At 37.8% G+C, this 21478-nt stretch overlaps 1 pseudogene; it reads left to right on the top strand.

Annotated features, from left to right (window-relative positions):
- Positions 1-1607: 1607 nt before the first annotated feature.
- Positions 1608-2564, top strand: LOC119522351 (annotated as a pseudogene).
- Positions 2565-21478: the final 18914 nt, after the last annotated feature.

The following is a 21478-nucleotide window of genomic DNA, read 5'->3' as shown; positions in this document are numbered from 1 at the left end:
CTGGACTGTGCTCTCTGGCTTATGTAAGCCCCAATCTCTACTATCTAATTGGCTCCATCCAGGTATCCCTCCCCACCTTTCACTCCTTTTCCCATCAGAAAAGGGCAATCCCCATCTTAATGCCCCTTTATGCTTCAACACTAGGAACTGGTTAAGGCATGGGAGGCTTAGTCAGTAGCCATGATTTTCATAATTATTCCCTTTAATTTTCTCACAGATTAGCAACCATGGCACAGGCTTTGAGTCTCTCTTCCAGACCCAGGTAGAGTCCCTAGCCACAATGGTGCTTCAAAATAGGCATGTCTTGGACCTACTCAGAGCAACTCAAGGGGGAGCCTGTCTCTTCCTGAAAGAGGAATGCTGTTTTTATGTAAAAAATCAAGACAACTCCAACAAAGCATCAAAGTCCTAATAGATCAATTGAAACATCTCTCTATGAAAATGCAGGAGAAGATTGGGAACAGCTCTCTTCTCTCCCCAGTCTATTATCTTGTATTCTTCCCTTTCTGAGACCTCTAATTCCTCTGCTTGCTCTTCTTTTATTTGGACCATGCATCTTTAACCTTCCCATGAAATTTAGACTCATGCTGACTCACAGGCTCATTTCCCCCTGGCACTGAGCAAACTCATCCAGAAGAGCCAGAACTTTACACCCTTTCAGGCAGGGACTACAAGCCCTAATCAGTGGGAAGAAATTACAGAAGATAGACCATCACCCCTGAACTACCCCCAAAGAATAAGGGTGTACAACTCTTGGGGGGACTTGAGATAGGTTAGACATAATAAAACATCTTGCAAACCATGAGGTGCTTCCAGGGCCTGGTGCAAGGCAGGGACATCTGGAGATAACAATAAGTTCTCCAGAAACCAGGCGCAGTAAAGCAAAACAATTACTCAACTATGAGTCACGGACCATAAATTCTCTAACAACAGTGGGTTGTTCAAGATAAAGACTAACAAGGAGGGCAAGAGACAAGGGGGAGGGAATAGAAAAGTCTAGTCCTGAAACCTCACCCAAAGCCTTCCCAATTAGTTCAGAAGCCTTACAGGCCACTTACAATACTTGATTCAAATGTATATGAGACCAATTGCAAAGGACAACTGCCAATCCCTAAATTTGAATGTGTACAAACAAACCACAATGTGCCAATGTCTCTAACCTTACATCCCTTTGTCTAACTTAATAAACACCCATGTGCCAAACAGCCTGGGACATGACTATCCCTTGAGCACATCTTTGATTATGCCCTTAAGCATGTACTCTCTTTCTTTTCAATAACATTTTCTCACTTGCTTATACCTGCTTTTATCATCCTTGAATTCCTACTAGTGATGAGATGTAGAGCCTGGAGTGGGGGCTCCAGTGACAAAGGAGCGCCAGTAACACTCTCAGCCTGCCACCTTGTCCATTCTGAACTTATTGCACCTCCACATGTATTTTTCTCCACAGCCCTTCCCTGGCCATCATTTTCAGAGATGTGGACAGACATTTTGGTGCTCAGATTTGCTCAGGGTAGTTTAGAAGCTAATTCAGATAGTCAAAAAAGTTGGACAGTAATGCTGGCCAGCCATATGCTGGAGAGGTTAAGGGATGTCAGAAGAATGTGATGAGAAGTTCAGGAAAATGTGGGGGCACAGTTGATTCTATTTTCACTTGTCCACCAGAAGTCATTAAGACTACATTGCCATTCTTATGATTAGCTCTTTGGACAGTCCATTATCCAAAGGTCTGTCTGGGGACCTTTAGTGGAGCTATGATGGTGAGACCAACCTCTGTGACACCTGAACACTTACACATTCTGAAATCAATCTTGGAGAAGGAGGGACCAAAGTCATTTTTTGGAGGCTTGGGTCAAAATTTGGTTGGCATTGCTCCATCAAGTTTTCGGTACTTTGCATGCTACTTCTAAGACAAATGACAATTTAATGGCACTTCTATGCCTAATAGCAATGTTGTCCATATTTTCTCAGCTGGCTCTGCAGCCTTTGTCACAAATTATTTAATGAGTCCTATATGGATGGTTAAAACCTGGATGCAGCTAGAACAGAGTTAAAGGTTCCAAGCATATGAATACACTCCACTATCCTCACTATGTTTACCAAACAGAAGGCCTTCATCACTTCTATAGAAGATTTTTTGCCTCATATACTGGGTTTTCAGAAACCATAATCCATTTTGTTATTTATGAAAGTTTATAGCAGCATTTGAAAGAAGGCCCATTAAACTCTTCTAAAAATAGGACTGAGAAAAATTCCACAAATTTTCTTGGATTCATGGAAGCAGCTGCAATTTCTAAGGAATGTGCCTCTTGTATTGCTTACCACATGAGGTCATAAGGATGCAGCTCCAAGAGAAAGGCATGAAGCACAAGTCTTTCATCCAGATTGCTCACCTTGTGTTTTGAGAAGAAGGTTATTTTGTCTTCAATACAGTTCTCTTTCCCCAGCTCATCAGGCAGATTCCAACTATTGCCAATGTGTTGTTGACCTATGTGTTAATTGTGTATCTGTTAGAAGACCATCTCAGTAAAAAAACACAAAAAAATTGTTTTCTAGAAGAATAAAGCTGAAAAACTGCAAATTATTTGCCATGGATATTTAGATTGTTTGATACTGAAACAGGAAAAGCCATAAAATAGCTGGCTTATATCACCTGCTGGACATTTCCTTTTGAATTGATTCTGTCTGAAAGGTTTTAATTCATTAACAATAATAGTAAATTATAACTTTTTTTTTTTACTGAAGAAGATTTAGGGTTAAGCAGCAACTAAATTAAATCATGCTATTTAATTTAAGTATATAAAAATCATTAAAGATCTATAAGATTTGCACAATACAATTAACTATGTTGGCCTAATTGACATGCTTAGAAAACTCCAACCAACAACTGCAAAATACACATTGCTTACTGATGTGTAGCAATTTTTACCCAAATAATCACATGCTGGACCCTAAAGAAAACCTCAGGGAATTTGAAAGGGTTGAAATCACACAGGATATGTTTTTTGAAATCAGTGGAGTTAAGACAAGAGTTAATATAAAAAAGTAATTAGAAAGTCATCAAATTTTCAGAAATCCTACAACAAATTTCAGTATAACTTATAGAACAAATAACAAATTTCAAAGGAATTAAAATATTTTTAAATGAATAACTGAAATTATTGGGCCTCAAAACTTATATGATGCAGGAGGGAGAGGATCTAAAATGGCAGCATAGAGAAGAGTGGAAGCTAAGTAGTCTCCCTGGAACAACTAAAAATACCAGAAGCAACTAGTCAATAATCCAGAATAACTGCAGGGGGACAAACATGACTGTCCACTCATCATACACCAATCTGAATTGGGAGGAATGCCTGAAATCACAGCATAAAATCTGTAAGTAAAAACTGTGGATCCAAATTGGGAGACCCTTCCCCCACAGCCCAAGCTACAAAGCCTCATGGTGCCAGAGAGAAGCTTTCTCTCAGCAAGTGAATATAGCTCAGCTGAGTTCCAACTGGGGTTTTAATTAGCAAGTGTGAACTTCTCACTATGAGGTATGAATCCCCAAGAAGTAGACAGAGGCTTTGGGTGATGACTGACCTTGGAGAGATGGAGGGTCACCTTGGACTAGCTCTGTTCCTTTTTCAACTCAGTGGAGAAAGCCTCAGCCATTTTCAGTTTCCAGTTCTGTGACCCAGACAAGGGTATAGCACAGGCAGAGAGAGACATTGAAATGCTAATGACCTCACCATAGGGTGTCTATCTTCTTTAAGAGGAAAGGGGTGGGGCCCAGCTCTACTACCTGCCTTTCATTCAGAACTTACACCAGTCAAGTATTATAGGCTAACAGGTGCCACCTGCTGAGCAGAAAAGCACAGTGACCAGAGGCATCAGAGGGTGTACCAATTTTCTAAGACACACCTTCAGGGAAACCAGATACTGAATATTTCTTCCTTCTGGGACCTTAGCCCATTCTGGTCTGGGGAGGCCTGATTGGGGTAACAAAGGAAGCCATGCCTAGACAACAGAAAACTACAAACTACACCAAGAAAAATGAGGTTATGGCCCAGTCAGGAGAACAAACTTGCACTTCAAATGTTATGTAGGAATTGAAACAACTAATAATAAGTGAATTCAAAAAGTTTAGGGAAGATATGGCAAAAGAGATGAACCATATAATGAAAACACAGGATGTATATAAGGTAGAAATTGAAAGTTCAAAAAACCAACTGGCAGAATCTATGGAAATGAAAGGAACAACACAAGAGATGAAAGACACTGGAAACATACAACAGCAGATCTCAAGAAGCAGAAGAAAACACTCAGGAACTGGAGAACAAGGCACTTAAAAGCCTACACACAAAACAACAGATAGAGAAAAGAATAGAAAAATATGAGCAATGTCTCTGGGAACTTAAAGACAAAACAAAAAGCAAGAATTTATGCATTATTTGTGTCCCAGAAGGAGAAGAGAAGGGAAAAGGGGCAGAAGAAATAATAGAGGTAATAATCAATGAAAACTTCCCATCTCTTATGAAAGACATAAAATTATGGATCCAAGAAGCACAGCATACCTCAAACACAATAGATCTGAATAGGCCTACACCAAGACACTTAATAATCAGATTATCAAACATCAAAGATAAAGAGGCAATCCTGAAAGCAGCAAGAGAGAAATGATCTATCACATACAAAGGAAGCTTGATAAGACTATGTGTGGATTTCTCAATAGAAACCATGGAGGCAAAAAGGAAGTGGGGTGATATATTTAAGACACTGAAAGAGAAAATCCACCAACCAAGAATCCTATATCTGGCAAAACTATCCTTCAGATATGAGGAAAAGCTTAAAATATTCTCTGACAAGCAGACATGACCAAGTTTGTGAAAAAGAAACCTGCTCTACAGGAAGCACTAAAGGAAGCACTGCAGACAGAAAGGAAAAGACAGGAGTGAGAGTTGGAAAACAATGTTGGGATATAGTAACACAGCAATATAAGTACACTGAACAAAGGTGACTGTGAATATGGTTGAAAGAGGAAGGCTGGGATCATGTGGGACACCAGAACAAAAGATGAATGATAAAGACTGGGACTGTGAAACTCAGGGAAACCTAGGATGCTCAATGATTGTAATAAAGGGTACAAATATGTTTTTACATGAGGTAGAACAAATGAATGTCAACATTGCAGGGTGTTAAAAATAGGGTGGGATTGGACAGAAAATACAATCGATGCAAACTAGAGACTATAATTAACAGAAACATTGCATTATGCTTCCTTTAATGTAACAAAAGCAATATACCAAAGCTAAATGCATATGGGATGGTGGGAATAAGGGAAGGGTATGGGACTCCAGGCATTGATGATGTTGTCTGACTCTTTATTCTACTTTAGGTTAATGCTATCTTTCCTTCTGTCACCTTCTAGCTATCAAGTTTTTTGTTTGTTTGTTTGGTTGGTTTCTCTCTTTCTCTTGCTTTTTCCTTTTGTCTCTCTGCCTTCTTTGACTCTTCCACTGTCTTTGTGGAAGAAATGTCCTTATATAGAGATTAGTGATGGTGCTCAATACATAAATACGTGGCTATGTTGGGAACCAACAATTGTTTACTTAGGATGGAATTTATAGTGTTTGAACAAAACCATCTTAAAAGAAATGGGCTGATGAAGAAACCTTGAGGGCACTATATTGAGTGAAATAAGACAGGCACATAAAGGCAAATATTGCAGGGTCTCACTGATATGAACTAATTATAATCTGTAAACTCATAGACATGAAATATAAGTTACCAGGATATAGAATGAGGCTAAAGAATGAGGAGTGGTTGCTTATTATGATCAGAATGTTCAACTAGGGTGAACTTAAATATTTGGAAATGGACAGGGGTGATGGTAGCATGTAATGAGAATAACTAACAGGCTAAAAGGTGTGTGAAGGTGCTGGAAAGGATAAGCTCAGAGTCATGCACGTCACCAGAAGGAAATTTGGAGGTTAAAAGATGGGAATGTATAAAACAGTGAATCTTGTGGTGGACAATGTCTGTGATTAACTCTACAAGTATTAGAAATCTCTCTCATGAACTAGAACAAATGTATGTCACTATAACTAGAGGTTATTAATAGAGAGGCATATAGGGAAAAATATATACCTATTGTGAACTATATACTACAGTTAGTAGTATTTTAACATTCTTTCATCAACAGTAACAAATGTTCTATACCAAATCTATGAATCAATAATGGAGGGGGGCATGGTTAGGGGTATGGGAGGATGCGAGTTTCTTTTTTTTTTGTCTTTGTTTCTCTTCTGGAGTAGTGAAAATGTCCTAAAAATTGAAAAAAATAATTGTGTTGATGGATGCACAGCTGTATGGTGGTGCCGTGGGCAATTGATTGTACACTTTGGATCTTTGGATAGTTGTATGATATCTCAACAATCTCAATAAAAACAAATAGGGAGGTGGGGCAAGATGGTGGATTGGTGAGGTGTATGTTTTAGTTACTCCTCCAGGGAAGTAGGTAGAAAGTCAGAAACTGCATGGACTGGACACCGCAGAGCAATCTGACTTTGGGCATACTTCATACAACACTCATGAAAACGTGGAACTGCTGAGATCAGCGAAATCTTCATCCCTCAACAGAGGACCAGGGGGTGCAAGGCCTAGAAGAGGGACCCATTCACAAGTCTCAGGGGCCACATGCCAATACCAAGGACTTGTAGGTCAGTGGCAGAGACAAACTGTGGCAGGACTGAACTGAAGGATTAGACTATTGCAGCTGCTTTAAAACTCCAGGAACACCAGGGAGATTTGGTTGTTAGAGCTGCCCCACTTCCTGACCTCTCAGACACACACCCCTTAAACAGGGCAGTCAACACCAACTACACACGCAAGCTTGGTACACCAATGGGACCCAACAAGACTTACTCCCCCACTCACCACAGAGGCAAAGTAGGGGAGAACCGGCTTGAGGGGAACAGGTGGCTCATGGAAACCACCTGCTGTTTAGTCACAGAAAGTGTACTCCAGGAAGCTGTAGAGCAGAAAAATTAGAGATAAGGATTTCAGTTGGTCTACAAATCCTAAAAGAACCCTACCAAGTTAAGCAAATGCCAAGAGGCCAAAAACAACAGAAAATTTTAAAGCATATGAAAAAACCAGATGATATAGATAACCCAAGCCCAAGCACCCAAATCAAAAGATCAGAATAAATACAGTACTTAGAGCAACTAATTAAAGAATCAAAGATGAACGATGAGACCATGGCACAGGATATAAAGGACATCAGGAAGAGCTTGGAACAGGATATAAAGGACATCAAGAAGACCCTAGAAGAGCATAAAGAAGACATTGCAAGACTAAATAAAAAATAGATGCTCTTATGGAAAATAAAGAAACTGTTGACCAACTTAAAAAGATTCTGGATACTCATAGTACAAGACTAGAGGAAGTTAAACAATGAATCAGTGACCTGGAAGATGACAGAATGGAAAATGAAACCACAAAAGAAAGAATGGGGAAAAAAATCAAAAAAAAAAAAAAATGAAATGGACCTTAGGGATATGATAGATAATATAAAATGTCCAAATATAAGACTGATTGGTGTTCCAGAAGGAGAAGAAAAGGGTAAAGGTCTAGGAAGAGTATTCAAAGAAATTGTTGGGGAAATCTTCCCAAATCTTCTAAACAACATAAATACACAAATCATAAATGCCCAGTGAACTCCAAATAGAATAAATCCAAATAAACCCACTCTGAGACATATTCTGATCACATTGTCAAATACGGAAGAGAAGGAGCAAGTTCTGAAAGCAGCCAGAGAAAAGCAATTCACCACATACAAAGGAAAAAGCATAAGACTAAGTAGTGACTACTCAGCAGCCCGCATGGAGGTGAGAAGGCAGTGGCATGACATATTTAAAATTCTCAGTGAGAAAAATGTCCAACCAAGAATACTTTAACCAGCAAAGCACTCCTTCAAATTTGAGGGAGAGCTTAAATTTTTCACAGACAAACAAATGCTGAGAGAATTTGCTAACAAGAGACCTGCCCTACTGGAGATACTAAAGGGAGCCCTACAGACAGAGAAACAAAGAAAGGAGAGAGAGACTTGGAGAAAGGTTCAGTACTAAAGAGATTTGGTATGGGTACATTAAAGGATATTAATAGAGAGAGGGAAAAATATATATGACAAACATAAACCAAAGGATAAGATGGCTGTTTCATGAAATGCCTTCATGGTTACAATGTTGAATGTAAATGGATTAAACTCACCAATTAAAAGGTATAGATTTGCAGATTGGATCAAAAAAAAATGAACCATCAATATGCTGCATACAAGAGACTCATCTTAGACACAGGGACACAAAGAAATTGAAAGTGAAAGGATGGAAAAAAATATTTCATGCCAGCTACAGCCAAAAGAAAGCAGGTGTAGTAATATTAATCTCAGATAAAATAGACTTTAAATGCAGGGATGTTTTGAGATACAAAGAAGGTCACTACATACTAATAAAAGGGGCAATTCAACAAGAAGAAATAACAATCATAAATGTTTATGCACCCAATCAAGGTGCCACAAAATACATGAGAGGAACACTGGCAAAACTAAAGGAAGCAATTGATGCTTCCACAATAATTGTGGGAGACTTCAACACATCACTCTCTCCTATAGATAGATCAACCAGACAGAAGACCAATAAGGAAATTGAAAACCTAAACAATCTGATAAATGAATTGGATTTAACAGACATATATAGAACATTTCATCACAAATCACCAGGATACACAACCTTCTCTAGTGCTCACGGGGCTTTCTCCAGAATAGATCATATGCTGGGACATAAAACAAGCCTCAATAAATTTGAAAAGATTGAAATTATTCAAAGGACATTCTCTGACCACAGTGGAATACAATTAGAAGTCAATAACCTTAAGAGACTTAGAAAATTCCCAAATAGCTGGAGGTTAAACAACACACTCCTAAACAATCAGTGGGTTAAAGAAGAAATAGCAAGAGAAATTGCTAAATATATAGAGACGAATGAAAATGAGAACACAACATACCAAAACCTATGGGATGCAGCAAAAGCAGTACTGAGGGGGACATTTATAGCACTAAACGCATATATTAAACAGGAAGAAAGAGCCAAAATCAAAGAACTAATGGATCAACTGAAAAAGCAAGAAAATGAAGAGCAAACCAATCCTAAACCAAGTAGAAGAAAAGAAATAACAAGGATTAAAGCTGAAATAAATGACATAGAGAACAAAAAAACAATAGAGAGGATAAATAACACAAAAAGTTGGTTCTTTGAGAAGATCAACAAGATTGACAAGCCCCTAGCTAGACTGACAAAATCAAAAAGAGAGAAGACCCATATAAACAAAATAATGAATGAGAAAGTTGACATTACTGCAGATCCGAAGGAAATTAAAAAAATTATAAGAGGGTACTATGAACAACTGTATGGCAACAAACTGGATAATGTAGAGGAAATGGACAATTTCCTGGAAACATATGAACAACCTAGACTGACCAGAGAAGAAACAGAAGACCTCAATCAACCAATCACAAGCAAAGAGATCCAATAAGTCATCAAAATGCTTCCCACAAATAAATGCCCAGGGCCAGATGGCTTCACAGGAGAATTCTACCAAAGTTTACAAAAAGAATTGACACCAATCTTACTTAAACTCTTTCAAAACATTGAAGAAAATGGAACACTACCTAACTCATTTTATGAAGCTAACATCAATCTAATACCAAAACCAAGTAAAGATGCTACAAAAAAGGAAAACTGCCGGCCAATCTCCCTAATGAATATAGATGCAAAAATCCTCAACAAAATACTTGCAAATCGAATCCAAAGACACATTAAAAAACTCATACACCATGACCAAGTGGGGTTCATTCCAGGCATGCAAGGATGGTTCACCATAAGAAAATCAATCAATGTATTGCAACACATTAACAAATCAAAAGAGAAAAATCAAATGATCATCTCAATAGATGCTGAAAAAGCATTCAACAAAATCCAACATCCCTTTTTGATAAAAACACTTCAAAAGGTAGGAATTGGAGGAAACTTCCTCAATATGATAAAGAGCATATATGAAAAATCCACAGCCAGCATAGTACTCAATGGTGAGAGACTGAAAGCCTTCCCCCTAAGATCAGGAACAAGACAAGGATGCCTGCTAAAACCACTGTAATTCAACATTGTGCTAGAAGTTCTAGCCAGGGCAATCTGGCAAGACAAAGAAACAAAAGGCATCTAAACTGGAAAGGAAGAAGTAAAACTGTCATTGTTTGCAGATGATATGATCTTATATCTGGAAAACCCCAAGAAATCGACGATTCAGCTACTAGAGCTAATAAACAAATTTAGCAAAGTAGCAGCATACAAGATTAATGCACATAAGTCAGTAATGTTTCTATATGCTAGAAATGAACAAATTGAAGAGACACTCAAGAAAAAGATACCATTTTCAATAGCAATTAAGAAAATCAAGTACCTAGGAATAAACTTAACCAAAGATGTAAAAGACCTATACAAAGAAAACTACATAACTCTACTAAAAGAAATAGAAGGGGACCTTAAAAGATGGAAAAATATTCCATGTTCATGGATAGGAAGGCTAAATGTCATTAAGATGTCAATTCTACCCAAACTCATCTACAGATTCAATGCAATCCCAATCAAAATTCCAACAACCTACTTTGCAGACTTGGAAAACCTAGTTATCAAAGTTATTTGGAAAGGGAAGATGCCTTGAATTGCTAAAGACACTCTAAAAAACAAAAACCAAGTGGGAGGACTTACACTCCTTGACTTTGAAGCTTATTATAAAGCGACAGTTGTCAAAACAGCATGGTACTGGCACAAAAATAGATATATACATCAATGGAATCGAATTGAGATTTCGGAGATAGACCCCCAGATCTATGGCCAACTGATCTTTGATAAGGCCCCCAAAGTCACTGAACCTGGTCATAAAGGTCTTTTCAACTAATGGGGCTGGGAGAGTTGGATATCCATATCCAAAAGAATGAAAGAGGACCCCTGCCTCACACCCTACACAAAAATTAACTCAAAGTGGACCAAAGATCTCAATATAAAAGAAAGCACCATAAAACTCCTAGAAGATAATGTACGAAAACATCTTCAAGACCTTGTATTAGGTGGCCACTTCGTAGACTTTACATCCAAAGCACAAGCAACAAAAGAAAAAATAGATAAATGGGAACTCCTCAAGCTTAGAAGTTTCTGTACCTCAAAGGAATTTCTCAAAAAGGTGACGAGGCAGCCAACTCAATGGGAAAAAATTTTTGGAAACCATGTATCTGACAAAAGACTGATATCTTGCATATATAAAGAAATCCTACAACTCAATGACAACAGTACAGACATGGCAATTATAAAATGGGCAAAAGATATGAAAAGACAGTTCTCTGAAGAGGAAACACAAATGGCCAAGAAACACATGAAAAAATGTTCAGCTTCTCTAGCTATTCGAGAGATGCAAATTAAGACCACAATGAGATATCATCTCACACCCATTAGAATGGCTGCTATTAAACAAACAGGAAACTACAAATGCTGGAGGGGATGTGGAGAAATTGGAACTCTTATTCATTGTTGGTGGGACTGTATAATGTTTTAGCCACTCTGGAAGTCATTCTGGCTGTTCCTTAGAAAACTAGATATAGAGATACCCTTCGATCCAGCGATTGCACTTCTCAGTATAAACCCAAAAGATCGGAGAGCAGTGACATGAACAGATATCTGCACACCAATGTTCATAGCAGCATTATTCACAATTGCCAAAAGATGGAAACAACCCAAATGTCCTTCAACAGATGAGTGGATAAATAAAATGTGGTATATTCACATGATGGAATACTACATGGCAGTAAGAAGGAACGATGTTGTGAAACATATGACAACATGGATGAACCTTGAAGAGATAATGCTGAGCGAATTAAGCCAGGCACAAAAAGGGAAATATTATATGCTACCACTAATGTGAACTTTGAAAAATGTAAAACAAATGGTTTATAATGTAGAATGTATGGGAACTAGCGATAGAGAGCAATTAAGGAAGGGGGAACAATAATCCAAGAAGAACAGATAAGCTATTATGGGTAAATTTAATGTTCTGGGAATGCCCAGGAATGACTATGGTCTGTTAATTTCCGATGGGTATAGTAGGACCAAGTTCACAGAAATGTTGCTATATTAGGTTACTTTCTTTGGATAGAGTAAGAAAACATTGGAAGTAAAGTAGCTATCTTAGGTTAGTTGTCTTTTTCTCACTGCCTTATTATGGTCTCTTTGAAATGCTCTTTTATTGTATGTTTTTTTTAATTTTTTTTTAATTTTTTTATTTTTCATACAGTTGATTTAGAAAAAAAAAGTTTAAAAAAAAACAAGGAAAAGAATATGCAGAGCCCCCTTGAGGAGCTGGTGGAGAATGCACTGGTATTGGCCTGCCCTACTTCAATGGTTGCTAACATGTGCACAGACAGGGGACTGGTGGTTTGATGGATTGAGCCCTCTACCATGGAATTTGCCCTTGGGAAGACTGTTGCTGCAAAGGAGAGGCTAGGCCTCCCTATAATTGTGCCTAACAGCCTCCTCCCGAATGCCTCTTTGTTGCTCAGATGTGGCCCTCTCTCTCTAGCTAAGCCAACTTGCAAGGTGAAATCACTGCCCTCCCCCCTACATGGGATCAGACACCCAGGGTAGTGAATCTCCCTGGCAACGTGGAATATGACTCCCAGGGAGGAATGTAGACCCAGCATCGTGGGATGGAGAACATCTTCTTGACCAAAAGGGGGATGTGAAAGGAAATGAAATAAGCTTCAGTGGCAGAGAGATTCCAAAAGGAGCCGAGTAGTCACTCTGGTGGGCACTCTTATGCACAATATAGACAACCCTTTTTAGGTTCTAATGAATTGGGTTAGCTGGTGGTGGATACCTGAAACTATCAGACTACAACCCAGAACCCATGAATCTTGAAGACAATTGTATAAAAATGTGGCTTATGAGGGGGGACAGTGGGATTGGTGGGGCCATAGGGATCACACTCCCATTTGTCTAGTTTGTGGATGGATGAGTGGAAAGGTGGAGGAAGGAAACAAACAAACAGACAAGGGCGCCCAGTGTTCTTTTTTACTTTAGTTGCTCCTTTTCACTTTAATTGTTATTCTGGTTATTTTTGTGTGTGTGGTAATGAGGGTGTCGGGGATTGATTTTGGTAATGAATGCACAACTATGTAATGGTACTGTGAACGATCAAATATACGATTTGTTTTGTATGACTGCATGGTATGTGAATATATCTCAATAAAACGAATAATAAAAAAGTTAATGAATGAATAAATAAGTAAATAACTTATATGATGCAGATACATGCAAATTAAAACAAACTACAGTCTTAAATGCATATCTATAAAGTAAGGAAAGATAGATTTCATTAACACTAGTTTGCATCTAAGGAGGCTTCAAAAAGAGCAGCAAACCAATTCCAATGTGTTTGAAAGAAAGAATATAGTAAATATAAGAGCAATGGTAAATGAAATATTTTTTTTTCAGTGAAGAAATTTAACAAAGCCAAAAGTCAGTGTATGGCAACAAAGTGACCTAAGTGTAACAATAATTAATATGAAATAATGATAATTATGTAATATTGATAATGAAAATGAAACACCTTTACTGATTCTAAGATATTAAGTGTTATAATACATGGCTTGTGAATAATATCTCAACAATGACATAAAAATAGTAAGAACAAACAATTTATGGTAAATAAATGTGAGAACTTAGTTAAAATCAACTATATCCTGAAAACAGAACTTATCAAATAGAAACAACATACAAAAATATGAGTAGTTTTATAGGAACAAAAGTATTTGAATCCTTGGTTAAAGCAAGTACCCATGTTTGTAACTCAAAGTGCAGGTGGCTTCATTGGTGACTTCTTCCAAACTACTAAGAATAAAGCAATGCCAACCTTAGATAAACTTTTACAGGAAACTGGGAATAGCCTAACGAAAATGGGAAACATATTTTATAAGAAAAATCATAAAAGAAGATATAGAAGAGACAATAAGCATCAGAAAAGGCAGTCCACATAATAAATTTCAAAGGAAGGGAAACCACAATAGAGTGGTATCATGCACACAATATAATGGCTATTTTTTAAATTTCATTTCTATGTGGTGAGAAAATAATTTGTCACTCTAGAGAAAGAAGAAGTAAGAGCAAATCCAAAAAAGCTACAGAAAGTCTGGTAGATTGGGCCTGTTAAAATTTCTATGACCAATGGTAAAACATTGGAGGGTTTTGAAGAAGGGATAATAAATAATTAACCACATTAACAGAATGGATGAGAAAAAATTATTTTAATACCAACATTAAAAAGTTTTTGTAAAAATTAATATCCATGCATGGTAAAACTCTTAACAATGCAGGAATAGAAGGGAGATTCCTTAAACTGATGAAAATGTATCTACAAAAAATAAATGATCATAAACATGCCCCTTAATGAGAGTCATCACTGAAAGAAAATTAAAAACATTTTGAGATTAAACACCAGCCTGATCAAGATGGCAGATTTAGATGCTTCAGTGCTCCATCCCACCACAGAAGCTTTGAACAATCAGCAAGAACTGGCAGAAACAATGTTCTCACAGCTCCAGAAAAAATTAAAAGACTGCAGTAATAGATGAGCATTGAACAAGAGGAAATGTCTACATAAATGTAGTAGTATCTCATGGTGCCCTGAATGGCCCCTCCCCCAAACACTCACCAGCTTGGCATGGAGTCAGCCTGCCTTCCCAGTGTGGATTCCTGGGTCCTGGTTTTGGAAGGAGCATAGTAACTCATGTACACATACTTGGAGAATGTATGTCAGCACAAATCTTTCTTGTGGTTGCCAGACTTTGCATTCCAGAACTTGCCTTGCACATGGAAAGCAGTTAATAGAGCTTTCCTACATAAGGCTGAGGGTGAGCAGTCAAGTGATATTGCATGGGACAAGGGATTGCTAGCTATAGGACATAAAGTGTAGTGCACGGGACCATGAGGAATCTATTTCCTGGGGAAAAGCAGACATTTGTATCTATAAAAATTTGCAAATTCCTAGGGCCCTATGTGAATGTTCAAGACAAGACTCATGCACAGAAATAATCAGGGAAGCCCCTACAATTTGGCCTCAAGCTATTCCGTAAATTCAATTTTAGGATCAGCTCTAAAGGAGAGCACTCATGCGGGTCAATCTGCAAAGACTGGGAAAGATGTTTTCTTCTTTCTGTTTTTATGTTAGCTCCTATCATTCAAAGAAATCTTGGTCATACCACAATATGGATGAAAGCTTATGGAACAGATACCTCAGAGTATAAATTCCAATGACAACACATTAAAATATCAAAATGTCCAGGTTTCAACAAAAAGATACAAACATACAAAGAAACAAGAAGCAATGGCACAAGAAAAAGAGATGATTAAAACAACTAGAAAACATCAGTGAGGATGACCAGACCTGGGACATAACAGACAAAGACTTAAATAATTTGTCTGGTGGAGACAAGAGGGTGGAGTGGTGAGGTGTAGGTTTTAGTTACTCCTCCAGGGCAGTAGGTAGAAAGTCAGGAACTGCAAGGACCAGACACCAGAGAGCAATTTGACTTTGGGCATACTTCATACAACACTCATGAATACATGGAACAGCTGAGATAAATGAAATCTGTAAGTTCTTGCAGCCAAGGCACCAATGCCCCTCCCTGTCAGGCTCAGTCTTGTGGGAGGAGGGGCCATCAGTGCTGGGAACAAGGAGGGAGAACTGCAGTTGCAGCTCTTATTGAAACCTCAGATGGCTGATCCAAACTTCAAACATAGATAGACTGAGACCAGACCCCGGAGAATCCAGGAGCAGTCAGCCCAGCACAGAGGATATCAAAAACAGCAATGAAAACCCAAGAAGAGAAGCAGAGAATTTTTGATGTTCCAGTGAACATAGAATGGGGAAGGGCAGGGCTCAGGCAGAGTCAGGCTCATGTGCAAATCCAGAAGGTGAGTTTCCTAGTCTGAAGAGCCAGTTTCTCTGCTTTCCTGATTGTTCCTTAATGGCCCTAATCTCCTTGTCTCTTAGCATTTCAATAGCCCATTAGATCTGCAAGGAGAGACCTTCTCTTTTTTTTTATCTTTTTCCCTTTTTCTAAAACAATTACTCTAAGAAACCCATTACAGAAAGCCTCAAAGACTTGCAATTTGGGCCCAGACAAGAGCAGAACTAAGAGAGCTCTGAGACACAAGGCAATAAGTTCAGTGGCTGAGAAAATTCATTAAGCACCACAACTTCCCAAGGAAAGGGGGACATCACATTGCAGCTATCTTCCTGGTGGGGAGGGAATGCTTTTGCCCAGCACCAGTGCCACAGCCCAGAGCTGCCCCAAACAATCCAATGTGATGGGAAGTATTTCAAACAACACATGCACACACCACGATATCAGGCATGCACAATAGACTTTCCTGAACCCTCAGCTAATTTTCCAAGAGCTGGAAAAAGCAGAACTGTGTGAAAAGGGGGAAATTAACATGCCCCATTCAGCCATCCTTTCAGCAGACTGGGAATGCCCCTACATAGCCCTGCAACCCAGAACCTCCCTTGGGATATGGTGCTCACCTGTGACATAGCACAATCATCCCTCAGCAGAGGACCTAGGAGTGCACAGCTTGGAAGAGGGACCTGTTTGCAAGTCCCAGGGACCATACACCAATACCAAGAACTTGTGGGTCAGCAGCAGAGACAATCTGTGGCATGACTGAACTGAAGGATTAGACTATTGCAACAACTTTAAATCTCCAAGAACATCTGAGAGATTTGATTATTAAAGCTGTGCCCCACTCCCTAACCACTCAGACAGATGCTCCATATTCAGGGCAGGCAACACCAAATACAAACGGAACTTTGATACACCGGTTGGACCCCACAAGACTCACAACCCCACTCAACACAAAGACAAAGTGAGGGAGAACTTGCTTGAGGAGAAGAGGTGGCTTGCAGACGCCACCTGCTGGTTAGTTAGAGGAACTGCTCTCCAGGAAGCTGTAGATCTGACAAATTAGACATAAGGGTTTGAATCAGTCTACAAATCCTAAAAGAAACCTATCAAGTTAAGCAAATGCCAAGAGGCCAAAAACAACAGAAAATGTTAAAGCATATGAAAAAACCAGATGATGTGGATAACCCAAACCCAAACACCCGAATCAAAAGATCAGAGGAGACAGTACCTGGAGCAATTAATCAAAGAACTAAATATGAACAATAAGAGCATGGCACAGGATATAAATGAAATGAAGTAGAGCATGGCAAAGGATATAAAGGACATGAAGAAGATCCTAGAAGAGCATAAAGAAGAAATTGCCAGAGTAAATAAAAAAAAAAAAACAAGATCTTATGGAAATGAAAGAAATTGCTGACCAAATTGAAAAGATTCTGGATATTCATAGTACAAGACTAGAGGAAGCTGAACAGTAAATCAGTGACCTGGAGGATGACAGAATGGTAAAAGAAAGAACAAAAGAAAGAATGGGGAAAAAAAAAAAACAAAAAAATCAAAATGGACCTTAGGGATATGATAGATAATATAAAATGTCCAAATATAAGATTCATTGGTGTTGCAGAAGGGGGAGAAAGGTAAAGGTCTAGGAAGAGTATTCAAAGAAATTGTTGGGAAAACTTCTCAGATCTTCTAAATATCATAAAACACAAATCATAAATGCCAAGAGAACCCCAAATAGAATATATCCAAATAAACACACTCTGAGACATATTCTGATCAGACTGTCAAATACTGAAGAGAAGGAGCAAGTTCTGAAAGCAGCAAGAGAAAAGCAATTCACCAAATACAAAGGAAACAGCTAAAGACTAAGTAGTGAATACTCAGCAGCCACCATGGAGGCAAGAAGGCAGTGGCATGACACATTTAAAGTTCTAAGTGAGAAAAATTGCCAGCCAAGAATTCTTTATCCAGCAAAGCTCTCTTTCAAATTTGAGGGAGAGCTTAAATTTTTCACAGACAAACAAATGCTGAGAGAATTTGCTAACAAGAGACCTGCCCTACTTGAGATACTAAAGGGAGCCCTCCGAACAGACAAACAAAGAAAAGAGAGAGAGATATGGAGAAAGTTTCAGTACTAAAGAGATTCAGTATGGGTATGTTAAAGGACATTAAGACAGAGAGGGAAAAATATACCTGAAAAACATAAACCAAAGGATAAGATGGCTGATTCAAGAAATTCCTTTACAGTAATAACATTGAATGTAAATGGATTAAACTCCCCAATTAAAAGATGTAGATTGGCAGAATGGATCAAAAAAATGAACCATCAATATGTTGAATACAAGCGAGTCATCTTAGACACAGGGACATGAAGAAAGAGAAAGTGAAAGGGTGGAAAAAATATTTCATGCAAGCTACAGCCAAAAGAAAGCAGGAGTAGCAATACTCATCTCAGATAAAATAGATTTTAAATGCAAGGATATTATCAGAGACAAAAAAGGCCACTACATACTAATAAAAGGGACAATTCAACAAGAAGAAATAACACTCATAAAAGTTTATGCACCCAATCAAGGTGCCACAAAATACATGTGAGGAACACTGGCAAAACTAAAGGAAGCAATTGATGTTTCCACAATAATTGCAGGAGAATTCAACACATCACTCTCTCCTAAAGATAAATCAACCAGACAGAAGACCAATAAGGAAATTGAAAACCTAAACAATCTGATAAATGAATTGGATTTAACAGACATATATAGAACAATACATCCCAAATCACCAGGAAGCACATTCTTCTCTAGTGCTCACAGAACTTTCTCCAGAATAGATCATATGCTGTGACAAAAAACAAGCCTCAATAAATTTAAAAAATTTGAAATTATTCAAAGCACCTCCTCTCACTGCAATGGAATACAATTAGAACTCAATAACCATCAGAGACTTAAAAAATTCACAAATATCTGGAGGTTATACAACATGCTCCTAAACAATCAGTGGGATAAAGAAGAAACAGCAAGAAAAATTGCTAAACATATAGAGATGAATGAAAATGAGAACACAATATACCAAAACCTATGGGATGCAGCAAAAAGTGGTACTGAGGGGGAAATTTATAGCACTAAATGTATGTATTAAAAAGGAAGAAAGAACCAAAATCAAAGAACTAATGGATCAACTGAAGAAGCTAGAAAATGAACAGCAAACCAATCCTAAATGAAGTAGAAGAAAAGAAATAACAAGGATTAAAGCAGAAATAAATGATGTAGAGAACAAAAAAAAAACAATAGAAAGGATAAATAACACCAAAAGTTGGTTCTTCAAAAAGATCAATAAGATTGACAAGCCCCTAGCTACACTGACAAAATCAAAAAGAGGAAGAGCCATGTAAACAAAATAATGAATGAGAAAGGTGACATTACTGCAGATTCTGAAGAATTTGAAAAAATTATAAGAGGATACTATGAACAACTGTATGCCAACAAACTGGATAATGTAGAGGAAATGGACAATTTCCTGGAAACATGAACAGCCTAGGCTGACCAGAGAAGAAATAGAAGACCTCAACCACGAAATCACAGGCAAAGAGATCCAATCAGTAATCAAAAAGCTTCCCACAAATAAATGCTTAGGGCCAGATGGCTTCACAGGGGAATTCACCAAACTTTCCAAAAAGAACTGACACCAATTTTACTTGAAATCTTTCAAAACATTGAAGAAAATGGAACACTTCCTATTTCATTTTATGAAGGTAACATCAATCTAATAACAAAACCAGGCAAAGATGCTACAGAAAATGAAAACTACAGGCATATCTCCCTAATGAATATAGATGCAAAAATTATCAACAAAATACTTGCAAATGGAATCCAAAAACACATAAAAAATATCATACACCATGACAAAGTGGGGTTCATTCCAGGCATGCAAGGATGTTTCAACATAAGAAAATCAATCAATGTATTGCAACACATTAACAAATCAAAAGAGAAAAATCAAATGATCATCTCAATAGATGCTGAAAAAGCATTCAACAAAATCCAGCATCCCTTTTTGATAAAAACACTTCAAAAGGTAGGAATTGAAGGAAACTTCCTCAGTATGATAAAGACCATATATGAAAAACCCACAGCCAGCATAGTGCTCAATGGTGAGAGATGGAAAGCCTTCCCTCTAAGGTCAGGAACAAAACAAGGATGCCCGCTGTCACCACTGTTATTCAACATTGTGCTGGAGGTGGTAGCCAGACCATTCCAGCAAGACAAAGAAATAAAAGGCATCCAAATTGGAAAGGAAGAAGTAAAACTGTCATTGTTTGCAGATGATATGATCATATATCCAGAAAGCCCTGAGAAATTGATGATAGAGCTACTAGAGCTAATAAAGAAATTTAGCAAACTGGAAGGATACAAGGTTAATGCACATAAGTCAGTAAGGTTTTTATATGCTAAAAATGAACAAAGTGAAAAGACACTCAAGTAAAGATACCATTTTCAATAGCAACTACAAAAATCAAGTACCTAGGAATAAAATTAACCAAAGATGTAAAAGACCTATACAAAGAAAACGACATAACTCTACTAAAACAAATAGAAAGGTACCTTAAAAAATGGAAATTATTCCATGTTCATGGATAAGAAGGCTAAATGTCATTAAGATGTCAATTCTACCCAAACTCATCTACAGATTCAATGCAATCCCCATCAAAATTCCAACAACATACTTTGCATACTTGGAAAAGCTAATTATCAAATTTACTTGGAAAGAACAGATGCCTTGAATTGCTAGAAATACTCTAAAATATACAAACGAAGTGGGAGGACTTACACTCCCCGACTCTAAAGCTTATTATAAAGCCATAGTTGTCAAAACAGCATAGTACTGGCACAAAGATAGACATATTGATCAATGGAATCAAATTGATAATTCAGAGATATATCCCCAGATCTATGGCTGACTGATCTTTGATAAGGCCCTCAAAGCCACTGAAATGGGACATAGCAGTCTTTTCAACAAATGGAGCTGGGAGAGTTGGATATCCATATCCAAAATAATGAAAGAGGACCCCTACCTATGCCCTACTCAAAAATTAACTAAAAGTGGATCGAAGAACTTAATATAAAAGACAGTACCATAAAACTCCTAGAAGATAATTTAGGAGAGCTTGTATTAGTCTGCCACTTCCTAGACTTTTCACCCAAAGCACAAGGAACAAAAGAAAGAATAAATAAATGGGAACTTAGAAGTTTCTATACCTCAAAGAAATTTGTCAAAAATGTGAAGAGGTAGCCAACTCAATGAGGAAATTTTTAGGAAACCATGTATCTGACAAAAGACTGATATCTTGCATATATAAAGAAATCCTACAACTCAGTGAAATACAAATGGCCAAGAAACATGAAAACATGCTCAGCTTCACTAGCTATT

The sequence above is a fragment of the Choloepus didactylus genome, chromosome X (assembly GCF_015220235.1).
Source record: "Choloepus didactylus isolate mChoDid1 chromosome X, mChoDid1.pri, whole genome shotgun sequence".
NCBI classification, from domain to species: Eukaryota; Metazoa; Chordata; class Mammalia; order Pilosa; family Megalonychidae; genus Choloepus; species Choloepus didactylus.
This window is presented reverse-complemented; position numbering and strand designations above follow the sequence as displayed.